At 41.2% G+C, this 22,701-nt stretch overlaps 2 pseudogenes; both read left to right on the top strand.

Moving 5' to 3' along the window:
- Positions 1–13,065: 13,065 nt before the first annotated feature.
- Positions 13,066–14,200, top strand: LOC142451416 (cytotoxic granule associated RNA binding protein TIA1 pseudogene; annotated as a pseudogene).
- Positions 14,201–14,262: 62 nt separating this feature from the next.
- LOC142451415 (alcohol dehydrogenase class-3 pseudogene) lies at positions 14,263–17,150 on the top strand (annotated as a pseudogene).
- The last annotated feature ends 5,551 nt before the right edge of the window (positions 17,151–22,701 follow it).

Raw genomic sequence — 22,701 nt, 5'->3', positions numbered from 1 at the left:
CTGACACCCCATTTCCCAATAGGATCCCACCTATAGGCACATGGACCTGGACTGGAATATGTGTTGTGGGCATACAATTCAATTCATAGCAAAGATATATGTGTAGGTTTTAGGAAACATTCTGTTTCCCCTCCCCTGATTTCAAAGTCAATTGAGAAGCAGTCATAAAAGTCACTTGGTTGGATTTCAAACCTCACCTTTATTAATGAACACATATTGGAAAACGTAGAGTGCATTTGCAGTGGGTTTTTTTCTTTATTTTTAAATTTAAATCATTTTATTGGGGGCTCTTATAGCTCTTCTAACAATCCATACATCTATTAAATTAATTTTATCTTAAATTATTTCTTACTAAAGAATTAAGAAAAAAATTTTTTAAAATGTTTTATTAGGGGCTCATACAACTCTTATCACAGTCCATACATATACATACATCAATTGTATAAAGCACATCTGTACATTCTTTGCCCTAATCATTTTCTTTTCTTTCTTTCTTTTCCCTTTTCTTTTTTTACATTTTATTAGGGACTCATACAACTCTTATCACAATCCATACGTATACATACATCAATTGTATAAAGCACATCCATACATTCCCCGCCCCAATCATTCTCAAAGCATTTGCTCTCCACTTAAGCCCTTTGCATCAGGTCCTCTTTTTTTTTTCCCCTCCCTCCCCGCTCCCCCGTCCCTCATGTGTCCTTTGTAATTTATACATCGTTATTTTGTCATATCTTGCTCTATCCAGAGTCTCCCTTTCCCCCCTTCTCTGTCGTCCCTCTCCCAGGGAGGAGGTCACATGTGGATCCCTGTAATCAGTTCCCCCTTTCCAACCACTCACCCTACGCTCTCCCAGCATCGCCCCTCACACCCTTGGTCCTGAAGGTATCGTCCACCCTGGATTCCCTGTGCCTCTAGCCCTCATATGTACCAGTGTACAACCTCTGCCCTATCCAGCCCTGCAAGGTAGAATTCGGATCATGGTAGTTGGGGGGAGGAAGCATCCAGGATCTGGGGGAAAGCTGTGCTCTTCGTCGGTACTACCTTGCACCCTGACTGACCCATCTCCTCTCCTAAGCCCCTCTATGAGGGGATCTCCAGTGGGCAACACTTGGGCCTTGGGTCTCCACTCTGCACTTCCCCCTTCATTCAATGTGGTATATATATAAATATATATACATATATATATATATACATACACACACATATTCTTTTTTTTTTTTTTGCATGATGCCTTATACCTGGTCCCTTTGACACCTCGTGATCGCACTGGCTGGTGTGCTTCTTCCATGTGGGCTTTTTTGCTTCTGAGCTAGATGGCCGCTTGATTATCTTCAAGCCTTTAAGACCCCAGACACTATCTCTTTTGATAGCCAGGCACCATCCGCTTTCTTCGCCACATTTGCTTATGCACCCATTTGTCTTCAGCGATCCTATCATGGAGGTGTGCAGTCAATGATATGATGATTTTTTGTTCTTTGATGCCTGATAACTGATCCCTTTGGGATCACTCGCTCACTCAGGCTGGTGTGTTCTTCCATGTGGGCTTTGTTGCTTCTGAGCTAGATGGCCGCTTGTTTATCTTCAAGCCTTTAAGACCCCAGTCACTATCTCTTTTGATAGCCGGGCACCATCAGCTTTCTTCACCACATTTACTTGTTCACCCACTTTGGCTTCAGCAGTTGTGTCGGGAGAGTGAGCATCATAGGGTACCAATTTAATAAACGAAAGTAGTCATGCATTGAGGGAATGCTTGAGTAGAGGCCCAAGGTCCTTCCGCCACCTTAATATTAAACCTATAAATGTAGATAATTAGATCTATTTCCCCATCCTCATATGTATGTTTGCATGTACACATCTTTGTCTAGACCTCCATAAATGTCCCTTGACTCCCAGCTCCTTCCTCCCTCTCCGTTGACTTTCCTCCTGCCCCACCACCATGCTCCGTCCCCACCTGGGCTACAGCTATACCTCTTCTCTACGCAACCTTACCCTTGATCGTTCCCCATCAGGCCTGTCACTCCCCCCTCACTACCATTTTGGGTCCCATGTTGTTCCCTTGTCCCTGTGTTTATTAACACCACTTCCTTACCCTCCTCCTCCTCCCCCACCCGGATCTGTCTGTCCCCCCGGAACTGTCTGTCCTATTGTTTTTCCTCCAGATAGTTCATCCAGCCTGTCCTATTCAGACAGACCTGTGGAGACACTAACATGCACGAAAACAAGACAGAGGAAAACAAAGCAACAGTATACAACCAGAGAATAAAACAACATAAACAAACCACTGACAAAGAACAAAACCAAACACTTCACAAAAGAAAGGCTTGTAGTTCGTTCAAGGATCGTTTGCTGGCCCTTAGGAGCGTTTTCCAGTCCAGTCTGTTGGGGCACAATGCCCTGGCCCCAAAGTCCACTTTCAGCATTCCCTGGGGACCTTGCCACTCCATTCCCCTGCTGTTCCACTGCATTCCCCCAGTGCTTTGCCTCGGTGTGGTGGGATCAGGTCAGGTACAATTCCCACACTGTGTCTCCGGTGCCGTCCCCTGTATTGCCCTTAGTCACTGAGGAGCATCATGTCTCATAGTAGGGCCAGCCATGTTGTTCTCGGGGTTTTTTCTTAATTAAACACCTAATCACAAGCAGGAAAGCCAACTGCAGAGCACCTCTAAACACACACAGGAGCAGCCTCCTATATGCACAGCGGTGAAAGATTGGAAGGCATGCTCCTTGCGGACAGGCTGGATTCAAATAGAGAGAGGTGTCAGAATGTGCTTAGCAGAGCTGAGCATGCTCAGTTTCCTCATAAATCAGTCATCACACAGTCAGTGTTACTCCTTAGAGAAAGAACAAATCATAAATGACTCGCGAGGTTAGGATTAATACTCTAGCTCAAGTCTTCCATAGGGAGAAACTAGGTCAGAAGAGAATTGACTAGTCGCTATTAATACAATTCAATAAATGGATTCCATTTTAAAATGAAATGATTAAGACATTTCCTTTTTAGATAACTTCATGAAATTTATAAATATTTTAATTTAGTGGATCTGTATATGCATACTTACCATAAGTATCATCTACAGACCATTTAACAGTTCTTTAACTTGTTAGCCAGGGTTTCTCTATGGCTTTCAAGTAATCATCATTAAATGCCCTATCCAAACACACAATAAACAAACATTTGCCTAGGGTTGAGGGAACTCAAGTTTTCAGATTGAACGGGCCAACTGAACACTCAGTGTAGTACATTTTTATGCAAAACTAAACCTAGAAGATATAAAAATGTCTTAATATTTCTGATTGACAATTATTTTTTCATTGTAGCACTTTTATTGACATATAATTACGTCAATGTATATACCATATATTATATGTCACATATCATACAATCCAAGAGCTTAAGCATATTAAAAGGATTGAGCAATCATCACCACCATCACTGTTAGACTATTTTCTTCTCTTTTGTACTCATTACTATTAGCTTCTGATTCCTCCCCAACCTCCTCTAATAACCCTAAGAAACTATTAATCCACTTACTGACTTTATAGATTCACCGATCCCAGATTTCATATAGAAAAGCAGACCTCTAGCCTAGTGCTTCTTCTCCCATCCCCACTGGGTAACTTCTAAAATCTGTTCCCTGTAGTATGGACGTCTTTGTTCTGCATTTTTCCTTTATAACAGTGGTCAAATACATTGCATTTGCATCATGGTCCTAGTGAAGGTCATTGAAAGCACCATGGACTGCCAAGTGACCAAGTACATCTGTCTTGGAGCGAGTACAGCCAGAAAGCTCCTGCGAATCAAGAATGGTGAGACTTTGTCTCAGGTACTTTGGACATGTTGGCAAGGAGAGACCAGTCCCTGGAGAAAGACATCATGGAGAAGGGCATCAGCTAAAAGGGGCCACTGGGTTGACCCAGTGGCTGCAACAGTGGAATCCAACATAAGAACAGTTGTGAGGCTAGAACAGGACGGGTGATGTTTCATTCTGTAACACATAGGGTCACTCTGAGTCGGAACCGACTGCCCAGCACCTACCAACAATTCTTCTCAATAGAATGCTTTCCAGGTCCTTCCATGCCATTTTGTTTGGTTTCCATGAAGCCTAGGTTTCCAATGTGTGTATATACCAAAGTTTCTTTATCCATTCTTCTTTTTATGGGCATTTAGCTTGTTTCCATTTTCTTCCTATTGTAAACAGTGCTGTGTTGGACATGGGGTGTGTTCATGCTCTGACTCTTCCTTCTTCAGGGTACGTGCCCAGGAGAGGGATTGCTGGATCCTGTGGAATTTCCTTTCCCAGTTGTTAGAACAAAAGTTCTTCATTGCCAAGGGGGTACTGACTAACTTTTTCTTTCTGAGAAGGAGGTGTTAGGCCAAATAGCTTTGGGGACCTCGGTTTTATCTTCTTGAGACCTTCACAGTGGGGCTTCCAGGAGGTCTTTTGGGTGCTGATCCTGATGAGACAAAGTAGCATGAGGAGCTCGGAGCAAACAGTGACATCCCCTCATCAATCACTCATGTTGTGGGTAGTCAAGTACATTCTAACTCATAGCAACCCTGAACGTTAATGTAGTTTACTTTTGGGGCTACCCTATAAGATTATTTTTGAAGAGCATCTTATACTACCCACCTTAATAAATAAGTGCTTGGAAACTTTTTAAAATCATTTTATTAGGGCCTCATTATCACAATCCATGCATACATCAACTGTGCCAAGCACATTCGTACATTCATTGCCCTCATCATTCTCCAAACATTTGCTCTCCACTTAAGCCCCAGGCATCAGCTCCTCGTTTTCCCCCTCCCTCCCGGCTCCCTCTCTCATGAACCCTTGATAATTTATAAATTATTATTTTGTCATATTTTACACTGTCCAACGTCTCCCTTCACCCCCTTTTCTGTTGCCCATCCCCCAGGGAGGAGGTTCTATGTAGATTCTTATAATCAGTTTTGCTTTCCACTCCATCCTCCCTCCAACCTACCGGTATCGCCACTGGTCTTGGAAACTCTTAGCTCAGAAAAATGGCGCAAGAGAACACTTCCCAAGCAGATAAACAAGTCAAAACACCTCCCAGCTTTAGCTGCTGTTTTGTGCCATGCCCTTTAGATTCAGATGAACACCAGTGAAAAGAAAACGTCGTTTGCTTCGGACAATGTCCCGGCAGGCAGGTAGCAATAGTCACAGGACGCGGCTTCTAGTGATAGAATACAGTGGCTCTCGCCGGTCTCAGCTAAAAAGTGTAGAACTCTGGTTTCAACAACATGAAAGAGCAGTAGCCCCGGGCCCTGGGATGCACGCAGGAAAAAAAAATGGGACAAGTACACACAAAAACAGATCAAGCATCTATTACATTCAGCTGAAAAAACTCGGAAGGGAAGCCATGGGTAAAATGAACGACCTTTGAAATCCTGTACCCAAGGACACCAGGAAATAATTATATTCTTGGCATATGTGAAATGTAATGTATTCCCAAGTATAAGAGGCCAATGTGTCCATGGAGGTTAAAGCAGAAATAAATTGAAAGAACATATTTCAGACCGAAATGAGAAGACCGGAAGCATCTGAGACAGTCTCATATTCATGTAATTCACTCTTCTTGAACAAAGGTGGCTCATTAAAGGTGCGCGTTTTCACAGGGATGCGATCACAAACTCAAGGGGAAAACCCCTTTATCAGAGTAAGGATTGAGAGTTGATAAAGGATGTAGTTACCGGACAGTACAAGATATGAAAATTTATATGTATATAAAACTTATTAAGGATTCATAAGGATGGTAGGGGAGGAGGGAATAAAAAGGAGCTGATATCAAAGGGCCCAAGTAGAAAGAAAATGTTTTGAAAATGATTATGGCAACATCCTTACAAGTTCACTTGATATAATTGATTTATGGATTGTTATAATACCTGCAAGAGCCCTCAATAAAAGGATTTTTAAAAGAATGTAGTTATTTGAATGATTTACTTTAGGGGCTATTGTAGCCAGAAATGAAATAAACAAGAGGAAAATGTAATATCCCCTCATACGATAATTGTTCATCTCTTCAGCATTAATACTTTCATCAGATGAGGAGGCTGCCAGTGGCAGTTTGAGTTGGAGAATGGACAAAGTTAAATAGCAGACAAAACTGCCAAGGATGAATACTCTATACCAAAAGAGAATTTATGAAATACCTGCGACTAAGGTAAACCCTACTGCCAGCTCTGTGGTGTTAGAAGGACAGAAAGTTCTGCTTCTTCTAAAAAGGTTCTCTTTCAGATAAATTTGAAGATAACTCTATATTCCTCACATGACTAAGCTGTGAACCAGCTTCAGAGTGCTGAAATCTCCCAGATGCATCACGAATTAAGCCAACGCAAGGATCACACATTGTGAGAATTTAGTATTGTTTGAAGGAAGTATGGAGAAACTGGGCTTTTGTGCTATGCATATTTTAAAAGCCTTCATCCTGAAAATGCCACTTGGATCCCAAGGCCCCAAGGAATATTTCTTTTTCAATACTTAAGCACTGTATTGATAAAATTACTTAATTAAATGGTTGAGGGAGATATTGCCTCAATAGATGGTAAAAAAAATAGCTAAACTTCAAATATCTTTTAAATTAAAACTTTTAAAAAATGATGGTACTGATGTGGGAAAAGGCAGCGTGCTCAGTGAAGTCGGGCAGTGAAAAGGAGAAAGAGCCTGGACAAGATGGGTCAACAGCAGTGACTGCAGCCTCGATCCACTGTGTGAGCAGCTGCGAGGTGGAGCAAGCCCAGACAGCGGCTTGTTTAGTTGAACAGAGGGTTGCTATGAGCTGGAATGGACTCACAGCACCCAACAACAATAGTCACAACATCCTTGTGTATGTGCGCACACACAACACACACACACACACACACGCACAGGATTTCTTGGCTGCTGCTTCCAGGAGTATTGATGGTAAATATAAGCAAGACAAAATCCTTGACAACTTCAGTTTTCCCCCTTTTATCACGATATTACCTGTTGGTTCAGTTGTGAGGATTTCAGTCTAAAAAATGTTTTTGCTTTAACCAAAACAAATGTATTTTATTACAGTTCAGTACTAGAAGTCAGAATTCAAGGAGTCAACTCAAGCCTTGTCTGTGGGCCTGAGTTCCCTGAGATCTCCATGTATCTTTTTTTGAATATGTTTTTATTGACTGATTTTTTAAAATTATTTTATTGGGAGCTCTTACAGATATCATAACATCCCGTAGTTTAAGAAGTATTGGAAAATTGAAACCACACTCAGTTTCAAAACATTTTCTTTCTTCTTTAACTCCTTGATATCAGCTCCCTTTTATTCCCTCCCTCCCCCACGTCCTCTCCCCCACCCCACCCGAACCCTTATTTATTTATTTTTGCAGCATCTTACACCATCCAATATATTCATTCACATACAATTCTGTTGTTTGCCCCCCTTGAGTGGGGTCATACAGTCATCATTGTTATCAGCTCCCCCCTCCCAGTTCCCACTCCCTCAGGGGGTCATTACTCCTGTTACTGTTTCTGAAAGGTTATCTATCTTGCATACATGATTCGAACGATCTTAATTATACAAACGAACATACAAAAGTCCACCATGGTTAATGTGATAAACCAAATAAAAACTATAATAGTAAGGGGAGGAAATATTAAAGAACTAGAGGACAGTTATGCGTTTCATCAGTGCTATACTGCACCCTGGATTCATCATCCCTTCCAGGTGGTCATTCTGGAAAGGAATGTCCAATTATCTTGCGAGTGGGTTTTGGGTCTCCACTAAATCCCCACCCCTTGACATCAATTGGGCTGCTTCTGATACTTTTTCCTGTTGACAGATTTTGTCTTCTTTACATTGAGTGGTATCTATGCTGAATGATGCGATGCCTGATCGTCATCAGTGGGTGCTGCGAGTCCTTTCCACTTTCAGCAAGCAGGATTTTGTTGTGCTTATCGCTAGGAACCAGAGCAATTTGACAAGAGAAGTAGTAGTGCTGATAAAAATTAAAATATGTCAGTTGTGGCTGAGCCTGGGCGATATCTCCAACTGGCGCTCTGTAGCAAGCAGGGTCAGTTTTCGATCAAAATTAGAAAGTATGGAGGCGAGGTTCAGTGCACTTGCTCTGTGGACACAAGATGATGGACAGTGTGGAACTGAAGATCGGAAAGTCAGAGAATGTGGCTGCTAGCTGGAGATCCATAGCCGGCCAAGGACTCAGGAACAGGCTGGAGTCAGGAGCAGGCTAGGGACCAGGAGCAGCTGGAGACCCATGAGCAGAGCTCCTGTCTTCTCTTGGCTGTGGATAGTGAGCTGAGTCAGTTTCCAAGGACATCCTCAGCCAATGGCAGCAAGGAGATCAAACTGCCTGCCCTGGGATCCCCTTCCAGCCCCAAACACCAGATCTAAAGCCCTGGGGGTATGGGAAGAGGGAGGGGCGGGTGGTGGGGGGAGGGTGTGTGTGGGGGCGCTGATAGCATGGATGACTGATAACCCCACTCAAGGGGAGTGAACAACAGAATGGAATGTGAAATGAAATAGTGGCTGGTGTAAGATATCAAATAAATAAATAAATGTTCCTGTGGGGGTTGGGGGGGGGGAGGAATGGGCATTCAGGGGAGCTGACTTCAAGGAGTGCAAGAAGAAGGTGTTTTGAAACTTGATTGTGGTGGCAATTGTGCAATACTGCTTGATGTGACTGAACTATGAAATGTTATGACATATGTGAGAACTCCCAATAAAATGACTAAAAAATAATTAATGAAAATATGTCAAGTATTCCATGAAATTATTTTGATGGATTATTTATTTCATTTTATTTCATTTTTACAACTTCATGAGATAGATACTATTTTAACACCAAATGACTGATAAAAAGTTAAACTGAAACTAAGGAAAGTTTATTCATAAATGTGATAACACATCAAACAAATCAGGGTTTAAACACAAACATTCTGATTCCAGAGCCCAGGCTCTTTGTTATTCTAATATATTAATTTAGCTGACAAATGTATATTAAGTACTGAGGAAATGGCATGGGAGCCTGGTCTCACTTCCTCTGGCTTCAAGAAAGAGAATCCAATTTCACATCGCCCTGAGACCAATTACCACAAGACAGTTCAGACATGCCTGTGCCCTTTATCCCTTTGGCCCCTATTTTGATATCAAGCATCCTTCCCAAAGTACTCTCCTCCTCTGCTAGGCTCGATAATTCATTGAAATGGTCACACAGAACTCACCGACAATATTCACAATGATGAGGGTTTATTAGGGCAGCTAACAGTGTAAAAAATACCATCTCCATCTCAGTCTTCGTCTCAAAGCCTGCTTCTCTGCTATGCCTTGTGGTCTTGGCGCTGTGGTCTCTGGTACCTCTGCTACTTCCACCACTTCAAGCCGGGATCTCACAGACGTTCTGCTCGTGGGTCCCCTTTCTTGATGATCCCAGGATTCTCTTCCTGCTTCACTCTTATAATGAGCAAACGGCGAAACTGACCAATCCCCTCCATCAGTGTTTCACACACCCCATTTGCATGGTCCCAGCCAATCATTTGGTGGAGTTGCGAAAACAGGTATAGAAGAGCTGTAAGTAAGAAATTTCACTTCACCACGTGTCCCTATTCTGTAGCATGTCTGTGGACACCAGAATTGCAGCAGTACATAGCGACAAAAAATCCCTGGTCTCATGGAGGTTATACGTAGAAATTAAAAAGACCAATTTCTGAAAAAAAGTCAAAATTATGAAAATTAATGCAAATTTGAGAGAGCAAAAACAACAAGATACTGAGGAGAATTTGTCAAGGAGATGGCTTATATAAAGAATTTATTTGCCAAAGAATTATATGTAAAAGACGGAACCAATAAGATTCATAAAAGTGCTTCAATGAAGTTTTTCTCTACATTTTTGTTCATTTTCTTTAAATTTAGATAGAAACGTGACTTAGCCCAATTCAAGCACTACTTTCCGAGCAAGGACCCTGACCCCAGACACCATGTAGGCAAGCAGGAACTGGACCTATGACTGCTGCGCAGTTGTCTCTTCTCTGCAGCCTCCCTTTGTTCTGATTTCCTCCTTTGCTTATTTCTTTTTCCTTTGGTTTATCCTCTTTCGTTTTGCGAACTAGAAAGGAATCTTATATTTTCTTGCAGTCCTCTGTCTTCTTTCAAATGTTTTTTTTTTCGTTATTCCCCTTTCTCTGCCTGTTTTCTTTTTTTTTTCTTTTGTCCCACCAAGAGAAGACAGTAAGTATACCCACCCATACCCGGCCACACCCATACTTGTTTAGCCCCATCCACTGGCCCATGGTCACTCCTCACTCCTATGGCACTTGATCATGATAAACAACCCCAATCAACCCATCCTGAACTGTGCTCTTCAAGGAGTAAGCAGAGAGCCGCGCGCTTCCATTCTCTGCAAGACCCACAAGGAAACAAGTAATGAATGCCTAGGAATGTGCCAACATGCCAATCTATTAAATACCAGTGCAACACTATCAGGAGGTCTAAAAGACAGCAGAAAAGTTCAGTTCATATAACAAACCAAGACAGAGTGCATCAAACAAGAGGCTGGAATACAACCCAGAGGAAGACATGGTATTAGAATTACCTGGTAGGGAATTCAAATGACATTTAGGTAACCTCAACATATTGACATAGAAAGATGAAGAAAGCTACAGACAAAATCAAGAAAAAAAATTGAGAAGAATTCAGGTAAACACTACAAGAGCAAACTGAAAAACAAAATGAAACCATAGAAAAATAGAAATCAAGGGTGTTAATACTAAGAATTCAAAAATATATAATATATTAAAAGACCAAGGGAATAGAATTTAATTAATGGAAAGTTGAAATGGAGAGATTGGAGGTAAATCTCTTAGAAGTAATCTGCTAGAAGAATAATTAGGGGGGAAATTTTTAAAGCAAAGAAAAAACAAAAATCCAAAGAAAGCCTAAGAATTATGTGAGACACCAGAAAGAGACCTAACATATGGGCTATCGGACTTTCAGAAGAGAAAGAGACAACAAAGAGCAATTTCTACGAGTTTCTGGGAAATTGGGGAGAGAATAGGGAGCTCAGAATCATGAGCTCAAGAAAAAGCATTCTGAACTCAATTGTGGTCATGATTCCACAGCTCTTCTTACTGTGACTGAATGATTTCCTTGTGTGATGTGAATGATACACCAACAAAACTAATTTTGCAATAGAGTTTTTGGAAGAAAACTTTACTAACACCATGAAAGTCCAGAAGATCTGCACTCAAGAGATGGAATGAATCCCAAACAGGATAGAAACCAAAATAAATTCACCGTGACATATCATAATACCCTCTGCTTTAGAGCTGATTCTGACTCATAGTGACCCTCTACGACAAAGTACAATTGCCCCCTTTGGGTTTCCAAGACTTGAAACCTTTACAGGAGTAAATAGCTTCATTTTTATCTCTGAAATCAACTAGTGGGTTTGAACTTACAGTTTGCAGCCCAATGCGTAACCTAGTTAGTACACACCAGGGTTCCTTAAATAACAAGCAACTTTCCAAAACCAAAGCCCAGGAAAGACACCTGCAAGAAGCTCCAGAAAAACAGACCAAAGAAAATTACCTTAGAAGGAGAATCAATGAGAGTAAGCCCTGATTTCTTAGCAGAAACCATGCAGGCAGAAGAGAACAGAGTGATATCTATTAAACTCTGAAAGAAAAAAGAAAGCTCCAACCAACAGTCCTACACCCAGCAAAATTGGCTCTCAACGACCACTGTGAAATTAGGATGTTTAGATAAACAGAAATTGAAAGTATTTGTAAAAACCAGACTGATCTTACAAAATATACTAAATGGAGTTCATTGAACAGAGAGCCAGCAATGACAGACAACAACCTGAGATGCACACACATGACACCACCCAGAAGTCAAGCCAGATGTGGAAGAAACCAGAGCAAAACAAAGCTCACTCAACACCAAACTCCCTGCTATTGGCTCGAGTCTGAATCATAGCAACTGTATTGGGTCGAGTAGAACTACCCTCTTTGAATTTCTGATATCTTAAATCTCTATAGGACTAGACTGCCTCATCTTATTCCAACAAAGTGGCTGGTGGGCTCGAACTGCTGACCTTTTGGTTAGTGGCTCAATAGATACACTACAATACTACTAGATTTTTTTTAAAACCCTACAAGATAGAAAAGAGGGAACCAGAGAGATCAAAATTGAAAATGAAATGATAAAGTTAAAAGGGGAACTAGTGTAGTTACCCACAACCCTGGTAGCCCTGGGGTGGTGTAGTGGTTATGCATTGGGCTCGTGACTACAAGGTCAGCAGTTCAAAACTACCAGCTGTACCTGGGGGGAAAAAAGACAAGGCTTTCTATTCCTGTAAAGATTTGCAGCCTTAGAAACCCACAGGAGAAGTTCTACCCTGGGGTAGAACCCCAGGGTCACTATGAGTCTTAATTGACTTGATGGCAGTGAGTTTGTTGTTTGTTTGAGTGTAGTATAGAACTTTTAGATGGAGAGGAAGGCAGGTAGATTTCAAGGCTGTTTTAAACTTAGGAATAAATTGATAATATAAAAGAGAACCTTAAAATGAATAATCTTCTCACCAAATTCAAAAAAGAGAAGTCACAAAGATTCAATACACACTAAAACTACAGCAGTGAAGAAATGACCACAAAAACACAAGCAGTATGAAGTCAGGACAGAAAACTGTGTGGAACAAAGGAATGAGCAGCACCACACACACACACACACACACACACACACACAGAGCAAAATCACACCTCCCAGTAATTCCACTGAATGTAAATAGATTCAATGTAGAGCAGCAGATAGATATGAAAAGAGACGACATCAATATGTCATCTACATGAGGAACATCTTAGACACAAGTACAAAACAAGACCCCCAAAATTAAAAGGTTGAGGGAGGAAATCTCAAGCTAGTGACAATCCCAAAAGAGCAAGAGTGGCAATATTAATTTCAGATAAAATAGACTGTACGGTAAATGTAATTGTCAGCCAAAGAAGGAGGCAGAGTGAGCCTGCTGTTCTGCGGCCAGAGGCACATCCAAGTTCAGAGACAGACATGGAGGCTGAGCTGCCCAAGACTGCACTAGTAACCATCCCAGATGTGACAGGAATTCTAATTCTCCAGCTTTTTAGCCACAATGGACCTTGTAAAAACTGCAAAATGGTAGTGGCTGTAGCTGGAAATGACCCATCTCGTTTGGGGAGCGTGATGAGGGTTTTCATGTAGCTGCAGCATTCGCTGCTATGAGAAGGCTCGAGAGAACTGGTGAAGGCAAAGGGACTGGGGCACCAACTCTCCATCCCTAAAAGAGAGATCGAAGCGGCAGTGCCGTTGTCAGCCTGCAGCCTTCGCAACACCATCCCCATGTCTTGTTTGCTGATCTCAGTCCAGAAATTATGACAGAAGATATAAAAATGTTTTCACATCATTTGGAAAAACGTCAGATGCCTGCGTGGTTAAAGACGTGGCAACAGGAAAATCAAAGGGATGTGGTGTCGCTTTCTTTTTCAAGAAATGGGATGGGGAAATACCATTCTACAGTTGAGTAGCGGTAGCCTGGTGGAGGACTAACGTGGCAGCCTCCAGGTCCAAAGCAAACAGATGTCAGACGGTGAGGTGGTCAACCAGTCTAGTCTGAGAAACGAACTACTATATGTTGTGGAGGTGTTGCTTCTGGGTGAGCAAAAGAGCTAATATGTCAGACTTTTTCAACTTAGGGACCAAAAATGGAAGTTCAGGGCTTTCCAGATAAGGGTATCAATTGTCTGGTTCAATTCCCCTGTAAATGCAGCACATGCAATTGTGTCTGTTGGTGGCCCCACCACTGAAGGTCATGGGAAATGCTGTTGGGGAAAGAAACTCTTGATATGATTAATCCTATACAACTGCAGAATCAAATTGGTTATCCACAAGCTTACAGCCAGTGGTAGGAAAATGCGCAACAAATTGGCCTGTATGTGCCTTGTGATTGGCAAGAACCCACATATGAAATGTATGGCCAGGTATGGACCAGCAGGGATTTAATCAAACCCAGTCTGCTGCATCATACATGGGCCCAACTTACGGAGTACAGCCAGCTCCAGGGCAGAACATCAGCCTGTTGCCTAACCAGCCCAGTGACATCAAGAGGCAGGTAGGAAACCCAATGACAAAGGACTTCTTTAAAGCCAGTGGCTTGAGGCTACAGTGAGTGTAGCAAAGCCCTGTTTACTTAAGGATTTGTCACATCAGTGAGAGCTAATGTGGTATACAATGCACTTTCGTAAGGGATTCATTTTCTCATCATGAAATTACTTATGCACATTGAAAAGGAAACACATTGGATCTCAGCCAGTTTTTGCCTTCACTACCATTTTTGATAAAGTTTCTCAGATCTGTTTCAAAAACAAACAAACAAACAAATGCAGGACTTGCTGCCATTTCTTAAAATGAAGAGGCAGAAAACGGCACAATGCTGAGCTTCTTCCACTGGAGTAATGTGTAGTTCTAGTCTGCATTCCTGGTGTGATTTAAAGTATGTAAGATACAGATGTATATAAAATAAGATCCAAACTGTCAGTCTCACTCCTTTGTTATCATCAGCCTATGCATGATTCTGTCAGCCTATGCATGATTGTCAGCCTATGCATGATTCTGTCAGCCTATGCATGATTCTATTGGTCTCTTTTAAAGGCATTGTATGAGTTTTGCTCCGACTCTACTTTGATCCCTTTGAGGTTTTTAAATGTAAATTAGTAGTTTACATCATCTTTGTGTCTACGTTTTCCACAAATTTGTCCTACCTGATTATAATCCTATAAAATATACTTAAAATGATTTTCACTTCAATTACAAACCTTTCTCAGATGGATTGATAACTGCATTCATTTGTGTTTTACATGAAAAGGTGTCCCAAGAATTCCCTGTTGGATTTATTTAAATATTTTTTTACCTTCTGTGATAAACTTTACTGTGTACCAGGAAATCTAAAAACAAAAGCTTGTTACTAAAGAAAATTTCTGAAATTTGATACATTCTTATGGACTCATGTCAATTTCTAATGTCGACTTCTACGTTTGTATGTATTATTTCATTATGTAAAATGTTTTAGTCCTTTAATATTTTGCACACTTAGCAAACTTGATATGTCATTTTCTTCTTAAAGGTATCATGCAGAGTTGACACAAAATTTATAAGTATTTAAGTTGTTTGCATGTGACTATCAAATGCACATATTGGCAGTTTGGGGATAAAAAAAAGACCTATACTTTAAGGCAACGGCATAAGAGACAAGTTGAACAAGAGAATGTAACCATAATTAATATCGATGGAACCAATGAAAGACCCTCAAAAATACATAAGCCTAACAGAATCAAATAAATAAATAAACAACTTTATAATAACATGAGGAGCAAATAAAGTAAGCCTCAATACATTTAAAAACACGGACATTATGAAACATCTTCTCAGATTGCAATGTTATAAAATTAGAATTCTACAAATAGAAGAATCAAGGAAAAAATACTTGGAAATTAAATGACACCCAGCTTTAAAATTACTGAGTAATAGAATTTGATAGTTACCAGAAGAAAAAACACAATAATGAGTTGAGCAGAAATAAATGGAACAGAAACAAAAGAAAATGAATTCTTTAAACTTAAAATTGGTTCTTTGGATGGATTAATAAAATCAATAAGCCAGATTCAAATTGATAAGGAAAAGAAAGAAAAGCTACAACTAACAGATTAAGAAGTAGACATTGCCACAACAGACAGAATGACATGAAAAGGATAGTAACAGATTATCATGGAGAACTCAAATAAATTTGAAAATCTAGACAAAATGGACAAATTTCTAGAAAAATATTACCTACTCACACCTAAACTAACACAGACTGAAGAATAAGCTTTGAAAAGACTCACAATGAAAGAAAAACTTGATCAGGTCGTTCAGGTGGCCACTCACTATCATTGGTCAATAAACAGGTGCAAACCAACACAACGATGAGATGACTAGACAGTCCTCCTCCTTGATTTATGTCCTAGAGACGTAAGAGCCTTGGCGGTCACTCCTCATGCTTGCTGGTGCAGACTTGCCCCCACTGAGCCAAGCTGGTAGGCCTGGCAAACTAGGTCATCGAGTGTGAGGGAGCCTGGGAAGCTGGAAAGTCCTATTCATAGAGGAAGCAGAGGGGGCACCGCGCAGGGCTCATGAAGTCTGCATGAAGAGTCTTGCCACTGCAGTTTGCCACCCTGATGCCTACTCTCTGCGTGGAGCTGACCCTGCGGGGTGTTCTCTTGGGACAGAAGGAACAGGAACTGTGGCGAGTGTTGGCGAAGGAGTTCCTAAACTGAAAGCTGGTGATACTGTCATTCCACTGTACATCCCATCTGTGGAGAATGTGGATTTTGTCTAAATCTGAAAACAAACCTTTGTCAAAAGATGAGTCACCCAAGGGGATGCCAGATGGTCTTAGCAGACTGACTGCAAAGGAAAGGCCGTCTTACATGACCTGGAAGCAGCACTGTTTCTGAAGGCATAGTTGTAGCAGATTTCTCTGTTGCTGAATAGATCATTTAGCACCCCTGGATAAAGTCAACCTGCTAGGTTGTGGCATCTCAACTGGTGATAGTGGTGCTGCCACACACACTGCAAAGGTGGAATCTGACTCTACGTATGCCAGCTTTGGCCTGGGACGAGTTGTAAGGCTGTAAGGTAGCTGGTGTATCCTAGTTCATAGGTATCGACATCAACAAAGATTAATTTGCAAAGGGCAAAGAGTTTGGGGTGTCTGAATGTATGAACCCGCAGGACTTCAGTCAGCCCATCCAGGAGGTGCTTGTTGAGATGGCAGATCGAGGGGAGGACTACCTCTTGAGTGTATTGGGATTGTGGAGATCACACGAGCTGCGCTGGCAGCCTGCCACAAGGCTGGGGGCTCAGCGTGGTGGTTGGAGTAGCTGCTTTAGGTAAAGAGAACTCTACTTGGCCCCGCCATTTGGTCACAGGTCACACATGGAAAGACACTGGATCCCGAATCTGTGTCTAAAAAGATAAAAGATGATGAATTTGTAACTCAAAGGCTGTCTTTGAACCAAATTAATGGTGCCTTTGAACTGATGCATTCAGAAAAGAGCATTCAAACTGTTGTACAGATTTAAATTCAAATGAGAGAAAAGATATTCACCCATGTACTTCATGAATTCTGGATTTCATATACTAAAAAACAGAAAAATATATAACAGAAATTCAAGTGGATGACCATCTGTGGCAGTTACTTAATCTGTCAACTTGAGAAAGGGGTGGAGTCTAGCCTGTCAATCAGGTCACAGCTTGATGACCTCATTTGGAGGCGCTAAGGAGATAAATAGCTCCTTAAAGGCCAGACACACTCTCTGTGTTGTCTTTCTGTGGAGAAGTCACATGGAGCCACACTCATGGCACCCAGAGCCCTGGAGCTGGAGGAGCCACGTGGAGACCCATGCCAATGCTGAGATGCTTCCACCACCACTGGATCCACAAAACTTTCCACCCACTGGCCTGTGATCTTCCTGAATTCGGTGTCTTTGCATGTGTTTCATGAGTCTGAAGAGAAATTTATAGACTGGTATCAGACCAATGGGTTAATATCGGACTTATGGACATGATCTGGACTGGGCTGGGATGTTTTCTTAATGTACAATTACTCTTTATATAAAACTCTTTCCTATCCACATGAGTGTCCCTGGATTTGTTTCTTGGGCCATCCCACACTAACACATCCCCAATTACAGAATACATCTGAGATAAACCCCAATATGAATAAACAAAAAGCAAAAAAAAAATACTGAAAATGTTGAAAACATCAGAGCAGGGATCAACTGACAAGGGTTTAATTATTCAAGTAAGGTTTATCAGTTTGATCCTCTATAATCATCTCTCCAATGCCCTCTATTTCATAACCACTTTCCTCCCATCCCTCTATATGGATTGAGGGAAATCACTGGAGGCTTATTTCTTATGTAGATCCCACACATGTATCTTGGGTTCCTACTGTCATCCACAGCCTTCTGCAAACCAGATTGTCACAATTTAGGATCTGATACTATTCCCTCGTTTGACTTCAGGTTAAGCCGTCACACTTCTTCGGTGTTAAACTACTGATGGTGTGCTTCTTCCATGTAGGCTTAGTTGGCATCTCACTTAGATGGAGGCTTGTTTGGAGACAAGCCTTTAAACCCCCTGACACTGTTTTATCTGACAGCCGGGCACCATCTGATTTCTTCACCACACTTTTCCAAAGCACCCATATCATCTGAGTTCCCTTCCTGAGAGCAAGTATCAAGCAGGGCCATGAGATCAGAATGAATTGTTCTTAAATTGGAACTAGGATTTAGTGAAAGCTAAATTTTTGTATTTTGTTTTTTTAATCTGTCTTTGGTGTCCTTTCAAAACCTCCGTGTTAATTTATGGTAAAGTATTATCGACCATCCCCCAGGGGCCTAACTATCTTTATTTTAAATCATTTTATTGGGAGCTCATACAGCTCTTACACATCCATCTATACATGGATCTATACATCCATCCATTGTGTCAAGCACATTTGTTGCCATCATCCGTTTCAAAACGTTTTCTTTCTACTTGAGTCCTTGGTATCAGCTCTTCATTTTTTCCCTCCTTCTTTTCCCCTCCCTCCCTCATGAACCCTTGAAAATTTATAAAGTATTTTACAATGTCTTATACTGACCGATGTCTCCCTTCACCCACTTTTCTGTTGTCCATCCCCAGTTCTGCTGTTTTCTCCTTCGGATTGTTATTCCTGTCTATATTATCTAGATAGGCATCCAGAGACAATAATAAGCACAAAAACAAGACAGAGCAAGACAAAACAGCAAAAGAAAACAACAACAACAAACGAACGGCAGAAAAAGAGAAAAGCCTATAAACATTTCAGGGTCTGTTTGTTGACCTATATGAATGTTTTGGTTGAGTCTGATGGGGTGCCATGTCCTGCATCCACAGTGTATTTTTGGTATTCCCTGGGGACTTCATTGCTCTGCTCTCCTTGCTGTTCTGTTGCACGCCCTTAGTGTTTCACCCCGGTGTGATGGGGTCAGATCGGGCACAATCCCTGCACTTTGTCTCCAGTGTTATCCCCCATAGTACTGTGGGTCAGTGAGGGGTGTCATTTCTCATGGTGGGGTCAGCCCTTTAGCCTTCTCTGTGAATTGGCTGCTCTCAGCAGGAATATCATCCTCAGAGCTTGGGGGCCCAGGATGTACTCCACTCTCTCTCCCTCCCCCTTCATTTGTGCCTGTGTGCTCTGATCAGACATGTCCCTTTCCCTGAGTGCTGTCCTCTGACATGAATTTTTCAGCGGGGTAGGGGCATGCTGCCCACTTAGTTGGGATTAGGGCCAGCCCCTCGGACCTCTCTGTTGGTTCCCTGCTTCATGCCAGTATGTTGCATTCATGTCTTGGAGCACCGGGTTCAAGTCTAGTCCCTCTTTGCCTGTGGATATATAAACAACACCCTCCCCTGGGGTGGGTTAGTGCCCTTCCCCACTACCCATGTCGTTTTACCCCCTCCTTTTTAGCTGGCTACCATATGTATTCCTGGATTTGGTCTGACCCCTGCCACACTACATGGACCTCACCCCAAGAATATATGTATAGGTAGCTTTTTCCCTATACCCTTTTTTGCATTTTTAAGTTTACCTCAGCAGACTCATGTGGTACTGTCCTTTTGTGCTTAGCTTACTTCACTTAGCATGTTATCCTCTAGTTCTTCCCATGCGGCGATGTGCTTCAAGAGTTCATCACTGCTTTTTAGGGATGGATAGTACTCCATTGTATGTATGTACCACAGTTTTTTAATCCATTTGTCTTTTGATGGAAATTTAGGTTCTTTCCAACTCCTTACAATTGTGAATTGTGCCGCAATGAACATTGAAGCACAGATGTCTGGCCATGGTTTGTTTCTTGCCTCTTTGGGGTATATGCCCAGTAGGGAGATTTCTGGGTCATATGGTAGCTTGATTTCCACATGTTTTAGATATTGCCAGATCGATTTCCATAGTGGCTGGGCATGCCTACAGGTCCACCAGCAGTGGACAAGAGTTCCTACCTCACCACAGCCCCTCTAACACGTGTTGCTTTCTGATTTCTTGAATTGGGCTATCTTTGAGGGTGTTAGGTGTTACTTCATAATTGTTTTCATTTGTCTTATGGCTAATGTTCAGGAACATTTTCTCATACATTTATTGGCCTTTCAGATTTCTGCTCTTGTGAAACTTCTGTCCAGGTCCATTGCCTACTTCCTCAGTGGTCAGTTTGTTTCTTTATGGAAGCTAGCAGAGTATTGTAGATTTTAATAATAAGGCTATTGTCTGATGTGTCATTGCTAAAGAGGTTTTCCCAGTCTGTGGGCTCTCTTATTACTCTATTGGTGAATTCTTTTGATGTACACAGGTGTTTTTCCTTCAGTATATCCCACTTGTCAATTTGTGACTCATCCGTATTTGTGTCCTTCCCTATTTCTGATAGCCTATATATTCCCTGCACCAAAATGCTCAGGTGTGTCCCAATTCCCTCATTGATGGCCCTAATAGTTTGGGGTTTTACTTCAAGGTCTGTGATCCACCTTGAGTTTATTCTTGTGTGCGGAGTGAGATAAGGGTCTTGCTTCATTTTTCTGCAGGTAGATATCCAATTTTTTCTAGCACCACTAATTGAAGAGGGCATTCACTTCCAATTTGATATTTTGGGGGCCCTTATCAAAGATCAGTTGGCTGTATGCTGATGATTTTATTTTGGGGTTTTCAGTTCTTTTCCATTGATCTGAGTATCTGCCATTATATCATTACCATGTGGTTCTGACCACTGTAACTGTATAATATGTACTAAAATCATAAAAACAACCCCTCCCACTCTTTCTTCTTGAGGCGTTCTCTGCCAATTATGGACTTCTTCCTTCCCAATATGAAATTGGTAATCAGTTTTTCCAATTCTTTGAAGAAAGATGATGGTATTTGGATTGGGATAGCACTGAATTTATATAATGCCTTGGGCAGAACTGACATCTTTACTATATTGAGTCTTTTAGTCCACAAACATGGAACATTCTTCCATTTGTAGAGGTCACTCTTGGTTTCTTGTAATAGTGTTCTGTAGTTTTCCTCATAAAAATCTTTTGTTTTTTTAGTCAGGTATATCCCTAGATGTTTCAGTTTGTGCTTGGTTGTTGTGAAAGGTACCGCCTCTTTGGTCCCCTCTTCCTTGGTCATGTCTGATGTGTATAGCAATCTAATAGGCTTCTGTTTGTTGATCTTGTATCCTGCCACTCTGCCAGACTCCTCTATCACTTCCAGTACTCCCTTTGTGGAGTTTTGGGGATTTTCCATATAAAATCCTTTCATCTGCAAATAACAATAGTTTTACCTCTTCCCTCCTCAGGTACATACTTTCATGTCTTGTCTTTGCCTTATGCTGCTAGCTAGGACCTCCATTATGATGTTAAATAAGAATGGGGACAAGGGACATCCTTGTCTGGTCCCCCTTTTCAATGGGATTGTTTTCATCTTTTCTCCATTCACCACCATGTTAGCTGTTGGTTTTCCATATATAGCTTGTATTATTTTGAGGAATTTTCCTTCCATTTCTATCTTCTTGAGTGCCTTAAACAGGAATTGGTGTTGGATGTTGTTGAATGCTTTTCTGCATCTATCGAGATGATCACAAGGTTCTTATAATTTTTCGTGCCAATGTGGTGAATGACACTAATGGTCTCTCGTCTGTTGAGCCATCCTTGCATCCCTGATATGAATCTCACTTGGTCATGGTGAATTATTTGTTTTACATACTTTAGTATTCTACTGGCAAGTATTTTGTTAAGGATTTTTGCATCTATGTTCATTAAGGGGCCTAATAACCTTATCTCCTGTTAAATTGTCTTGGATTAGCCCCTGGTACCTCAGTCTTGAGTCTGATGGGAATAGCTCGACAGGCAGCAAAAGCTCTTCCAAATCGAATGTTCTTCATGTAAATCCTAAAGCTCTCTAGCAAGGGCAAAGCTCAAACAGTCCTAAATCTGTGTCTGGAACACCTGCTGGTTCATTAAAGATTATTTTAACATTAAAAAAGGAAAAGAAACAAGAGCTTCAACACAAGTAGATATATGCACACCATGTTGATCACAGCACTGTTCATAATAGCAAAAGATATGAATAACCTACATGACCATCAATGGAAAAATGATTGAACACATAATGTATGTCTATATATATAATGGAATAGTAGATAACATTAAAGAATAACAATTAACTTACAAAGCACCAACTTAACATGGTTGAACCTGGAGGACATTATGCTGAAGAAAGTTATTCATCCATAAAAGGACAGGTACTATGAGATCACTACTGCAAAAGCCAAGGAAAGGTCTTCACACTAAAACCAACATTCTTTGGTGGTCATCAGCAGTGGAAGGGAAATGAAGAGTAAGTTACTGACCAGAGTATAGACACTTGTTAAGTTCGGTGAAGGAGTAGCTCATATGCAATAAGACAGAGATCAGCAAAGCAAAACAAAGGAAAAAAGAATGGGAGGGAGAAATTGGAGACAGCAAATATTAGGGGTACCCCCCAAAACACGGATTTATGTATTTTTTCAAAGCTATGTATTTAATTTATTTTACAAAACAACCATATAACCTTGAAAGTACTCTCCATTACACTTA

Source organism: Tenrec ecaudatus, chromosome 6 (genome assembly GCF_050624435.1).
Source record: "Tenrec ecaudatus isolate mTenEca1 chromosome 6, mTenEca1.hap1, whole genome shotgun sequence".
In the NCBI taxonomy this organism is placed as follows: Eukaryota; Metazoa; Chordata; class Mammalia; order Afrosoricida; family Tenrecidae; genus Tenrec; species Tenrec ecaudatus.
Note: the sequence above shows the minus strand (reverse complement) of the source record. Positions and strands in the feature narration are given on the sequence as shown.